This window comes from Aegilops tauschii, chromosome 3 (assembly GCF_002575655.3).
Source record: "Aegilops tauschii subsp. strangulata cultivar AL8/78 chromosome 3, Aet v6.0, whole genome shotgun sequence".
Lineage (NCBI taxonomy): Eukaryota > Viridiplantae > Streptophyta > Magnoliopsida > Poales > Poaceae > Aegilops > Aegilops tauschii.
Genome location: NC_053037.3, coordinates 570,478,343 through 570,491,857, shown reverse-complemented (window position 1 = coordinate 570,491,857; position 13,515 = coordinate 570,478,343).

Sequence of the window (13,515 nt, the reverse complement as noted above, 5' to 3'; positions counted from 1 at the left end):
TAGGAGTAGAAACGATAAACAACAACAACAGTAGAGGAAGACAAACATACCAGCTAGTGGTGGTGGCAGACCCAGGAAACTGAGGCCGAGGATATAGTTGTGGATGATGCAGAATCAAACCGCAAGTGATCAGCAGATGCGGTGCTGGCTCAAAGCCCGGCGGGCGTGACCGGCATGGAACTTGTTCCCGTGGCTAAAGTGTTGGGAATCGTAGCATAATTTTAAAATTTTCCTACGCTCACCAAGATGCATCTATGGAGTATACTAGCAACGAGGGGAAAGGAGTGCATCTACATACCCTTGTAGATCGCGAGCGGAAGCGTTCCAATGAACGTGGATGACGGAGTCGTACTCGCCGTGATCCAAATCACCGATGACCGAGTGCCGAACGGACGGCACCTCCGCGTTCAACACACGTACGGTGCAGCGACGTCTCCTCCTTCTTGATCCAACAAGGGGGAAGGAGAGGTTGATGGAGATCCAGCAGCACGACGGCGTGGTGGTGGATGTAGCGGGATGCCGGCAGGGCTTCGCCGAGCTTCTACGAGAGAGAGAGGTGTAGCAGGGAAGGAGGGAGGCGCCCAAAGCTGTAGTATTGCTGCCCTCCTCCCCCCCCCCTTTATATAGGCCCCCTGGGAGGGGGGGGCGCCGGCCAAACCCATCTAGATGGGGGGGTGGCGGCCAAGGGGGTGCCTTGCCCCCCAAGGCAAGTGGGGCGCCCCCCCACCCTAGGGTTTCCAACCCTAGGCGCAGGGGGGAGGCCCATGGGGGCGCCCAGCCCACTAGGGGCTGGTTCCCTTCCCACTTCAGCCCACGGGGCCCTCCGGGATAGGTGGCCCCACCCGGTGGACCCCCGGGACCCTTCCGGTGGTCCCGGTACAATACCGGTAACCCCCGAAACTTTCCCGATGGCCGAAACTTGACTTCCTATATATAATTCTTTACCTCCGGACCATTCCGGAACTCCTCGTGACGTTCGGGATCTCATCCGGGACTCCGAACAACTTTCGGGTTTCCGCATACACATATCTCTACAACCCTAGCGTCACCGAACCTTAAGTGTGTAGACCCTACGGGTTCGGGAGACATGCAGACATGACCGAGACGCCTCTCCGGTCAATAACCAACAGCGGGGCCTGGATACCCATGTTGGCTCCCACATGTTCCACGATGATCTCATCGGATGAACCACGATGTCGAGGATTCAATCAATCCCGTATGCAATTCCCTTTGTCAATCGGTATGTTACTTGCCCGAGATTCGATCGTCGGTATCCCAATACCTTGTTCAATCTCGTTACCGGCAAGTCTCTTTACTCGTACCGCAATGCATGATCCCGTGACTAACGCCTTAGTCACATAGAGCTCATTATGATGATGCATTACCGAGTGGGCCCAGAGATACCTCTCCGTCACACGGAGTGACAAATCCCAGTCTCGATCCGTGCCAACCCAACAGACACTTTCGGAGATACCCGTAGTGCACCTTTATAGTCACCCAGTTACGTTGTGACGTTTGGCACACCCAAAGCACTCCTACGGTATCCGGGAGTTGCACGATCTCATGGTCTAAGGAAAAGATGCTTGACATTGGAAAAGCTCTAGCAAACGAAACTACACGATCTTTTATGCTATGCTTAGGATAGGGTCCTGTCCATCACATCATTCTCCTAATGATGTGATCCCGTTATCAATGACATCCAATGTCCATAGTCAGGAAACCATGACTATCTGTTGATCAACGAGCTAGTCAACTAGAGGCTTACTAGGGACACGTTGTGGTCTATGTATTCACACATGTATTACGATTTCCGGACAATACAATTATAGCATGAACAATAGACAATTACCATGAACAAAGAAATATAATAATAACCATTTATTATTGCCTCTAGGGCATATTTCTAACATAAAGGAGGTGCAGCGGCGGCGGTGGTGCCCCCTAGTCCACCACCGAAGCAGGATCCCAAGAGATCTAGAACTGCGCAGTTAGCGGAGAAGAACAAGGGGGATGGAGGAACGAAGGCTCATGGTGGTAAAATCAACATTGATGCGCGTGTGGCGGCCTTCCCCGGGGAGGACCGCCGGGCGCAATGAATCTCCTAAGCTGGAACTGTCGAGGAATAGGCAACGCCTTAATAGTTCAAGAGCTATGCGAAATTGCGAAAAAGTTTGCCCCTAGAGTTCAATGCATTGTTGAAACCCAGATTAATGGTGAGAGAGCAGAGAAACTTAAGAATACTCTAGGTTATGACAATTCTTTTGCTGTTAATTCTTCTGGTAGGAGTGGAGGTTTGGTTATGTTCTGGAATGATGAAATAAATATCGAGATTTTAGGTTACTCCAGGTATCACATAGATGCTAAAATCAGTATGCTTGGAGGTGATCCATGGAGACTCTCATGTTTCTATGGGGAGGCCCAAACACATTTGCGCCACAACACATGGGATACAATGAGGAATCTGGCTACACTACATGACATACCGTGGATATGTGTGGGTGATTTTAATGAAGTGTTGCGGCAGGACGAACATGACGGGATTGGTACGAGAAGTCAGTCCCAGATACAGGGCTTTAGGGAAGCAGTAGATGACTGTGGACTGCTTGACTTGGGCTTTACAGGCAGGATGTGGACATACGAAAAGAAAGTTACAGGAGGGTCTTACACGCGGGTCCGGCTTGACCGAGCCCTAGCAACGGCGAGCTGGTGTACACAGTTCCCTAATACCCTGGTGGAGCATCTCTCTGCAGCTACATTGGATCACTCACGGATACTAGTACAGCTGGTGCCGCGGGAGTTAAATGATCAAGTGAAGAAGCGTTTCCAGTACGAGATTATGTGGGACAACCATGATGAGATGAAGCCTAATGTTCAATCAGTATGGGAGGCCGAGGGCCACAATCTCACAGCAAGTGGAGTCCGGGCCAAGCTAGATGCACTAGCAAACAACCTGGGAGATTGGTCTAAGTCCACTTTTGGCAGCGTTCGTGGTGAGATCCGAAGGTTAAAAAAAGAACTTGATCGGCTGCGTAGTGTTTTGCCTAGGGTCGGTCCATCACATGCGGAGATAAAAATTAATGGTAGACTGATTGAATTATACCTGCGTGAAGAACTGATGTGGAGGCAGCGCTCTCGGGTAGAATGGCTCTCCGCCGGTGATCGGAACACTCATTTCTTTCACACGAGATCATCGATGAGTAGGAGAAAAAATCTTGTTAAGGCACTGCAACGGGCTGTCGGACAGCTTACGGAGGACATGACCGAAATACAACAAATGGCACTGGAATTTTACAAGAATCTATATACGTCTGAAGGGGTGCAGGGGGTTGCCGAGGTCTTGGAGCATGTACCGACGAAGGTGACACCAACCATGAACTCAGTCCTTTTGGCACCATATGAAGAGAAGGAGGTGAAAGTGGCGCTGTTCCAGATGTTTCCGACAAAGGCATGGGGTCCGGATGGTTTTCCGGCCCATTTCTTTCAGAGGCACTGGGATGTATGTGGCGAAGCGGTCACAAGGGCAGTGTTTGGCATTGTTCGTGGCGAGGATAGCCCGGCATGTGTTAATGATACTCTGCTAGTCTTAATCCCCAAGGTATCTAACCCAACTTTATTGGCTCAATTTCGCCCAATTAGCCTTTGTAATATTTTTTATAAGATAGCCTCGAAAGTACTTGCGAACCGCCTCAAGATTATTCAGTCGGAGATCATTTCAGAGGAGCAGTCGGCGTTTGTACCAGGACGGCTTACCACAGACAATATCATCTCTGCTTATGAGTGTTTGCATTTTATAAAGAGGAACCGATCAAAAAACAACAGTTTTTGTGCACTCAAGCTTGACATGATGAAGGCATATGACAGGGTGGAGTGGAACTACCTCCGGTCCATCATGGAGAAGTTAGGCTTTGCTCCTCAGTGGATCACAGTCATCATGAATATGGTGAGCTCAGTTTCGTTCTCAGTTATGTTTAATGGAAGAAAGTACGAGGAATTTAAACCTACTCGTGGCATTCGACAGGGAGATCCCATCTCTCCATATATTTTCTTGTTGGCAGCAGAGGGCCTTTCGTGCCTTTTGAAATCACAAAATCAATCATCCCAGCTCAGCGGCATTAAGGTGGCACCATCGGCGCCAGTGAACCATCTTTTATTCGCGGATGACAGCCCGCTGTTTTTCAGGGCAAGTATTAATGGAGTGGAGGAGGTATCAAACCTATTGGATTCATATTGCATGGCTTCTGGGCAGAGAATAAACCGAGACAAATCTTCAATATTCTTTAGCAAAGGTACTCCGGGTATAGTCCGAGATGCAGTGAGGGGGTTTCTCCATGTCCCCAATGAATCTCTCAGTGACAGGTACTTGGGGATGCCCACTGACGTGGGGCTTTCGAAGAATGGAACTTTCAAGTATTTGAGCGATCGGGTATGGGATAAAGTTAAAGGCTGGATGAGCAAATGTCTGTCGGCAGGCGGAAAGGAGGTCCTCATTAAATCGGTTGCCCACGCAATACCGGTATACTCTATGTCTTGTTTTAAGCTCCCAAGAGGTCTATGTGATCATATAAAATCGATTATCAGGAAGTTCTGGTGGGGGTGCAAGCAAGGAGAGAGAAAGCCGGCATGGGTTTCATGGGACGTGATGACAAGACCAAAGCACATGGGAGGACTCGGTTTCAGAGATCTTGAGCTCTTCAACCTAGCTTTGTTGGCAGACAAGCATGGGGAATCTTTATTGAGCCCTCATCTTTGAGTGCAAAAATTCTCAAAGCTAGTTACTTCCTAGAGACAACCCTACTAGAGGCCAAACTGGGATCCCGGCCATCTCAGATTTGGCGTGCCATACTCGAGGGAAGGGATGTATTAAAGCAAGGAATTATCAGGCGGATTGGGAATGGTCAAAATACGGACATTTGGGTGGACAACTGGATCCCTAAAGAAACCTCACCGAGGCCGATCACTTCGCTCGTCCAAAACCCTCCGACTAAAGTGGCCGAACTGCTGTCACCAGCGACAGGGGCATGGAACGAAGAGTTAGTCCGCTCGGTCTTCATCAAGTTTGATGCAGATGCTATTGTAAAAATCCATGTCTGTACACGGAATATCGAAGATTTTTGGGCTTGGTATCCTGATAAGAAAGGAAGATTCACAGTGAGTTCTGCATACAGATTTCTGGTTAGTACAAAGATGCAGCGGGAAGAATGGTTAGAGGGCAGAAGTGGAACATCTTCGGGAGAAGATGAGAAGGCTTGGACTGCTCTGTGGAAGATGACGATTCCTTCTAAGATAAAGGTTTTCTTATGGCGGTTGGGGCGTCATTCTCTGCCAACAACCGATGTATTGCATCACAGAAACATGGCGCAGCAGGATGTATGCCCATTGTGTGGCTGCCGGGACTCATGGAGACATGCATTAGTGTCATGCACCTTGGCTAGATGTGTATGGGCCTTATCGGATGAGGAAACAGTCTCAAAGATGGTACAACTTGATGATCCCAGTTCTAGGAATTGGATGTTTGAACTTTATGGATCTTTGGATCGCTCAAAGTTCACAAAAGATGGCGGTAACCTTATGGGCGCTGTGGTATGCGAGGCGGAAAGCAATATACGAATCAATCTTTGAGAGCCCTCAATACACTATATCTTTTGTGAACGATTTCATTGCAGAACTGGAGCATCTCCCAACAAGGGCGGTGTCCCCGGCTGGAGCGGGTGCCCTCAACGATCAAACTCAACGATGGCTCGCTCCGGCTGCGGGTGCAATCAAGGTGAATGCAGATGGAGCGTTGGCAAGAAACGGGAGAGGCGGGGCTGTTGCAGCTCTGTGCCGCGACCACAATGGCGTATATCTTGGCTCGTCGGCGGTGGTCTACCAGGGGATATCTGACCCGACGATTCTGGAAACTTACGCGTGCAGAGAAGCTCTAGCATTGGCAGAAGATCTCGCAGTTTAGGACGTCGTGGTGGCCTCTGATTGTCAAGGAGTAGTTAATGACATCAATCACGGGACAGGCGGTCCGAATGCAGCAATTACACATGAAATCATAGCTCGTAGCTCTATATTTTCCTCTTGTACGTTCCTGCATGAGCGCAGGAACTTTAATTTTGAGTCTTACAACCTCGTCAAATTTGCTTGTAAATTAGGTACCGATAGGCATGTTTGGTTGGGCAATCCTCATGACCCAAACTTTATACCTATGAACATTACTTTGAATCAATAAAATCGGCGAGGTTACTCAAAAAAAAACCGTGTCCGAGGTGGCATGGTGCGCGCCAATGGCACACTCCGGCAAGAAGATGGCGAGGCAGCCAGGTGGGACCGCCAAGCACCAACGTGGTCATCGTGTCGAACGTCAGCTTGCGGACTGAGGAGCACGTCTTGCTGGTCTGGTGGTCTTTGATCGCGCTCGACCTTGCGGCAGCAGCAATGGTGCCCAACGATGCTACTCCAGCGAGTGGGCGGAGCGGTCAGACGCGCTTCCGGCACCGGATCGAGAGTGCGCTGCTGAATCCGGCAAATCGGATCGACTCCATGGACGCCATGTCTCGTCCTGTATGCCCGGGGCCCACCAATCAATACAAATGCATGCATGCACAACTTTATTGCTGGTAGTTGGTCAAGCAGGTGTCAAAATTTTGTATTCAGGGTGCAAACTACATGTATGAGCTAAACTAGAAAAGACAGAGAACAAACATATACTTTCTGAATTTTGCAAACGTGGTACATGTGCGAATTATTCAGTACTCCCTCTGTCCCATAATATAAGAGCGTTTTTCACACTAGTGTAGTGTTAAGAGCGTTTTTCACACTAGTGTAGTGTCAAAAACGCTCACTAGACACTACACTAGTGTGAAAAACGCTCTTATATTATGGGACGGAGGGAGTAATTTCTAAACTTGGTACATGCACGCCGTGCTGCATCAACGTCATGCTACATTAAAGCGGTTGCTCTCTATCATGGTTATCATGGTGCGCCAGCTTCGACAAACACACATAAGTCTCTTCCGGGCGTGCGCCGGCGGCAGCAGCCGCCGCATCACCAACGACATGGCAAAAGTAATGTCCTTGTGCCGCTGCCCAGGGGAGACCATGCTTTCCTCGTACAATGCAGCATGCCCTAAGATTATGGTTTTATGGGCAACAAAACCAGTGGCATCCACGAGGTTTTCGATATCACGAGTCACTGGGTCATATGCGCAAAGCTTGAAGTGTGACGCGGAAAAGGTTGGAGGATGTGCTTCTGTGAAGAGGATGCGTCGGCCATTATCGATCGTGGTAACCGGGCTGATTCCGTACCAGTTGTACATGAACTTGTATGCCACTGGTGATACCGTGTCCAGGTCTATTTGACAATGGAAATCCCAGGTGCCAGCTTCATGCTGGCGCAGTAGCCACATGTGATAGCGTCGTGGCCACCGTTTGTGTATGTCTGCACAGAGGAGGCACAGGCATCCGTCAAGCTCCGTTAAATGGTGCTTTTGCATAACAAGGTCATTTTCCTCGCAGCTAAGCGGTGGCGGCGGTGGCGGCAATGCCATTGTCCCAAAAATTTCGTTATCGAGGGAGAAGAATAAGATGTTCTTTCGGGGCGGTAACTTTAGGTTCGGCTGGGCTAGCCAATAGACATGTCCATGCGCAAAGACGCTTCTATCATATTTGCTTGCCCAACCCGCCGGTTTCTCCTGAATGCCTCCCTTCGGCGGTCTCCAGAGCCCCGTGGAATTCACCACATAGACCTCGCATCCGGCAGATACGGGAAGCTTCTCCCCGGCATTACAACCGCGGTAGTAGAGTCGCACAACTTTGTGCTTCCTGGTGCACGAGTCATAGCCAAGCCCTAAGCTGGCATAGCGATGATAATTCGACTCCATGTGTACTCGGCTGCCCGTCGGCCGGCCTTCCGGGAGGGCTGCCATTTGACCGGTGGACGGGTTGCACACGTAGCAAATCTCCGAGCCGGTGGTAGCTTGGAGGATGACGAGTCCGCGGCATGGCTGTGTAACCAGGCGCGGGTCATGGTGGCGTGAGAAGTGGTCGGGCGCGAGATCACGCGGGATGTCCATGAGCGTTGCACCGCCGGGGTGCTCCGGCGACCACACTTGCATCTCGGGTCCATGGTACGGCGAGCCTTGTAGTTGTAGGAAGATGATCTTGGGGCAGCTGCGGCGGTTGGCCAGCCGGAAGTGGCGATCGGCGAAGCCCTCCGACGAGAGCGCCGCGGCCCATGCGCGGGAGAGGCTGCGGCACCTGTGCGCGGACTTCGCCGGTAGCCGCGCCAGGATGTCCTCTATGAGATGGTCCGGTAGCACAGGGCATGGCTCCGCCGCCATAGGTATGAAGTTTGCACGCATCAACAATTGAGACGTCGAGCAACGTGAAAGCGTCAAACCGATTATAGCGAAGAGTACGGACAGCACACGGGCTGATCTGTAAGTTGGAGTCTGACTTACGCAAGACAAGGAAGCCTATGCAGACTTCTATCCAACTCCTGCGAACATTAAATTACTAGCACATATGTCCGTGCGTTGAAACGGGACTAAAAATTAACGTGTCCACCTGTGTGGCAAGATAGCATCCAGATTCACCGGAGGAGACGCACATCAAGCTATAAAAGACATATCAATCAACCATTAATCACGCAACAACCCTTAAGACCGGTGCTAAGGATCAATTAGTTCTCCTTATAATCCTAACATCTACACTTAGTTAGCTTTACACCTTCACACATCCAACTTGTAGCAACACTGATTGACCTCACTACAACATGCATTCGGCAATGGCGGTCGTCCTTGGTGTGTCCATGTGGTCGTCTTTGCTACATTGTCCGTGTGATTTGTTGTCCTGGCAGCGTTTATGTAATCGGTTTTGCAGCATGCCGGTCCAACTTCCCAATAGAAAAACAATAGCGGCGACTGGTGTTCCATTGGCGTGCTTCCGAACGTAGCAAATGACTGACCTTCCAACGTTGTCTTATGCTTTGTGCGACAGCAGCGGGCCTAAAATTGTTGTGTGTGTCGTTTGCAGCAACAATGCTCGATCAAAAGCTGCATGTAGATTAACCTGGTATTTTTTTTTCTTTCAGAAAAGTAAAACCTGATAGCGACAAAAACACCGAGAAATAAAAGCATTCCCTTGCGCATTGAAAAGGTTAACAGGCCGCCCAAAAATCAAAGCTGAAGGCAGGTCGTTTGCTTCTTTTTTCGTTTTTGAGTAATTTGCTACCGAGACCCGATTGATCCCATGGAAAGAAGGCAGCAACATGTCCCGTGTTGCACACATCTCGGGGGTTGTTTTGTTAGCATGCATTAATATTCAATCGTCACTCACCAGCTATATATACCACTGCAACTAGGTATCTTATATCTTTTGTTAGTTAGATTCAGCCATATCATACACTGCATGGGACATGCAAGCACATCATGAGACAACAATCCAGCCATACTTCCCACATTTCTGTTTAGAGCCAACATTAATTCTTTTGTCCGGCTCTATTCCCATAATTTCATTTAATTAGAGCCCATCTTAATTCCTTCACTCCCGCAACTTACCCTTCATTGGGCTTGATGATTACTCGACAACTCTTCCGCGTATATAAACTGGTGGATTTTCGTGGATCGAAGTGAGGTGGGATAAATATTCAAACAAACCCTCTCTATATAACAAAATGACCGTGCTTTTAAAATTTTCAAAAATGTTCGTGTTTTCATATTTGTAAATAAATTAAAAAATATTTTGGATTTTCATAAAATGTTCGTGTTTTTGAAAGTTTGTTCGGAATGGTCTTGTTCTGATTTTTCACAACTTTTAAAACATGTTCAGAATTTCAGAAAATGTTCCTGTTTTCAGAAATTGTTCACAAATTAAATAAATGTTCATGTTTTTATTTTCAGGAATTTAAAATAATGTTCCCGTTTCCAAATTTGTTCGAAAATGTTTTTAAAAACATGTTTTCAAAAAAAATTGGAGTTTTTTCTTAAATTGGATTTTTTTTGTTCGAAATTTTAACAAATTTTCAGAGTTTTTCTGGAATTTCACAAAAATAAATCCGTTTCCACAAATTGTTCAAATTTTTTAGAAAAATGTTCATGTTTTCCTTTTTGCAGGAGTTTCATTTTTTGTGTTTTCCAGTTTTTCTCGAGAGTTTAAAAATGTTTGCGTTTTCACATTTTGTTTTGGAATTTAAAAAATATTCCTATTTGAAAAAAAAATCATGATTTTCGGAAAATGTTTCATTTAAAAAAAAATATTTTTACAAATTTTTAAAGTGTTTTCGTTTCACAAAACATTCTGGTATTATTTTAAAAAATAATTGCGTTCGAAATTTTAAAAATATTCGTATCTGCTGTGGAGATTGGTTCTTAATGCTTTGCACTATCTTGTAACCAGTAAAGCTTGGTAGGTCAGCTGGTTGTTGCGTGATGTTGGAGTATGACATCCAGGGTTTGATCCCCCCTCAGGACATCTTTTTTTGAAGCTACAGTTTGTCATCGCAGCCTATCAATATCTTCATGGGCCGGCCCAGTTGTTCGAGAAAATCACGGACGTACATAAAAAATTAACCCAGCGTCCAAGAAAAATAACCAGTGGTCCCACCGTAAACGAAAAAAATGGAGAAACAATCCTCCCTTTAATATTAGGTAAAGATAAAGATAAAGATAAAGACTAGCAAACATGCCCCGTGCATTGCACCCGGTGAAAAAAATCACCTCTCATACACACACCCGTTGACATCAACAAATTCTTTGAATTTTTTCGCAATGTTGCACGACAAACAACATGATAATTCATGTTGCGCAAAAGCATAGAAGTGAGATGATTTTTGAAGTATACTCAAGGAGTTTTCTATCTATTAGACAACAAAAATATCTACCTAGTTGCCGCTATCTCTTTACACCTTTGTTGTCATTTATCCTTAGTGATGCCCGACAAATATTGCATTAGGATGAAAACAGAGAAGTACTCCCTCCGTCTCGTAATATAAAAGCACCACCCTCCTCGTCTGAGGTGGAACTGGAGAAGGTGAAACTTCAGTTCTCGTGGCTCATGAATGGACATGGAGAATGGGCGCCGGCGATCATTTAGTTTATGTTTAGAATAGAACAATGTTCGAAATTATACCTTCAGAGTCGGATGAGCTCCGCTTTTAGTTGAAGTATGCCCGTTATGTAATGAAATTCATCATGTTTATATGAAATCCGCCTTGTTTGTATGAATCTCTTCCGGTTAATATAAAAATCCGCCTGGTTTGCATGAATTTCGTCCGGTTGGTTCAATAAGTTGTTGAAATATATGCAGGTAGACTTGGATGACTTCCTCCCGCATCCGTTTCCGCACACTGGTCCCTCTGTCCACGGACAGATGAGGGAGAAATTGGCGGGTCGATGTTGGAGATGCCCTAAAACCATGAAACAATCTTTCGACCCTATTTGTGATCACAACTCGTGAGGCAGCTCTTGGAGCACAAGAGTGAAGAGTCTGCTCGAGAAAAGGAAGGACATATGTGCTCCTGAGCTTATATTTTGCGAAAAGGATTAAATCTATTATAAAGATTCATCGAAAGTACAAATCACCTCAAACTTAATAAAAATTACATCGAGGTGCATGGACACCGAACAACCAATGCCACCGCGGCGCCGCTAGAACGAGTAGCTGACGTGCCGCTATCACTGCTCCAATACCAGAGTCGACTTGTCCTTATTGATGACAGTTAGGAAGTCTTCGTGCACGTGCCACTAAGAATCAGCGCCCCGGAGTCGCATTCATCGCCATTGAATCATTGAATCGATCTGAAAAACCTGACATCAAATATCACCATTGCGTACGCATGACGAGAAACCCTAATCTTGCTGCCCAAGGAACTGGCAGGAATCTATGCAGAAGCTTCGTCTAATCTGTCTCAACAGGCGAACTTGAGGAGGATTAGAGCCCTGAAGACTGATTCAAAAAAGAAGCGCCGCCATCCGTCCAAATGCCACATGCGAGGATTAAAACCCTGTCTGTCTACTAGCCAGATCCGAGGCACAATGAGGATGAGAAGCACAACCTTTTGAGGGAGCAGAAAAGATGCCCACAACCACAGGAGAAGATGGCAATACTATGTGACGTACACGAAGATTTCAGAGTTATATGTTAGACATGATTAGTGTTGAACCACTAAAAGATTTATGCCCCATTAAAAAGCAAGGGCAATTACCTAATTATTACATGTTAAAAAGATTGTAGTAAGTGGGGATCAACAAAGATAAGAATGTTTTTAAGGAAATGGACATAAGTTTGACTTTGTTTATGAAAAATGTAGGTAGTAAAATATCTACAAAACACGTAAATATACTATCGATATATATTTTTATGTCAGGTTTAATCAAACTAATTATGTGTCATTATGTAGAGAAAATGACATACGAGCAGCTTTTCTTGAAAGCAGTGAGATCCAGCTAGGAACACCAATAGTGTCACGTATATCAACAAATATACAAACCAAACTGCATCGATAATCCACTTCCGAGGCCAGGCTTATCTGCACCCGCGTCGAAACAAAAAATCAAAACAAATACTAAAAGAATTCAAAAAATTCCAATTTCTTTTGCATGGTAGATAATTTGATGCATGAGGTCCGCTCCAATTTTCAAATCAGTTGGATATCCGAGCAGCTCTCGATAAAAAAGACAAATTCAAGGTCTGTAAAAAAGTTTATTGTTCTGACCTGATCTGTTTTTTTGCTGAGAGCTACTCATACTTCCAAATGCTCTGAAAATTGGACTAGACCTCATACAATAAATTTTCTACCATGCAAAAAAATTAGAATTTTTTATGATTTTTTTCTGACCGGGTGCAGATGAGTCTGGGCACTGAAACGCTGCACTCCATACAACAGCTCCACTATCAGAACAAACTATGCTTACGAAGGCACCGAATAGGAACTCATACAAAAGAAAACCATCCTAGCATCAGTGGCGGAGCTACAATGGTAAATTTGGGCGGGCCGGTACAAAGGGAGCCCACTATTTTTTTCAAAATGGCCCAGTCTAATCTCAAGACTCCACTGTCTTTGATCTGGGCTGGGCGAGCCATGGCCCATCCAGCCTTGCTGTAACTCAGCCAGTGCCTAGCATCATAAATTCAAAATTTGATCAATCCTCCACAAAAAAAAAAAATACAATATGACGAGGATGGAGGCTCAAGACTGTATATGTAGATACATCATACCATATAAATAGAAACTTGGTCAAACATTTAAAAGTTGAATTAGGATTATTATTTTTGCGAGAAAACTTCCGGTTTTTTCATCTTCAATCATGGCGGTACAACGGAACCAGAAATAACAAACATTACATTTAGATCCGTGGATCACCTAGCGACGACTACAAGCACTAAAACAAGCCGAAGGCGCGCCTTCTTCATCGCCCCCCCCCCCCCCCCCCTCGCCAAGCCGGATATACCTTGTTGTAGTAGACTGTCGAAAAGTCGTCGTGCTAAGGCCCCGTAGGACTAGTGCACCAAAACAGGAACCACCACCGA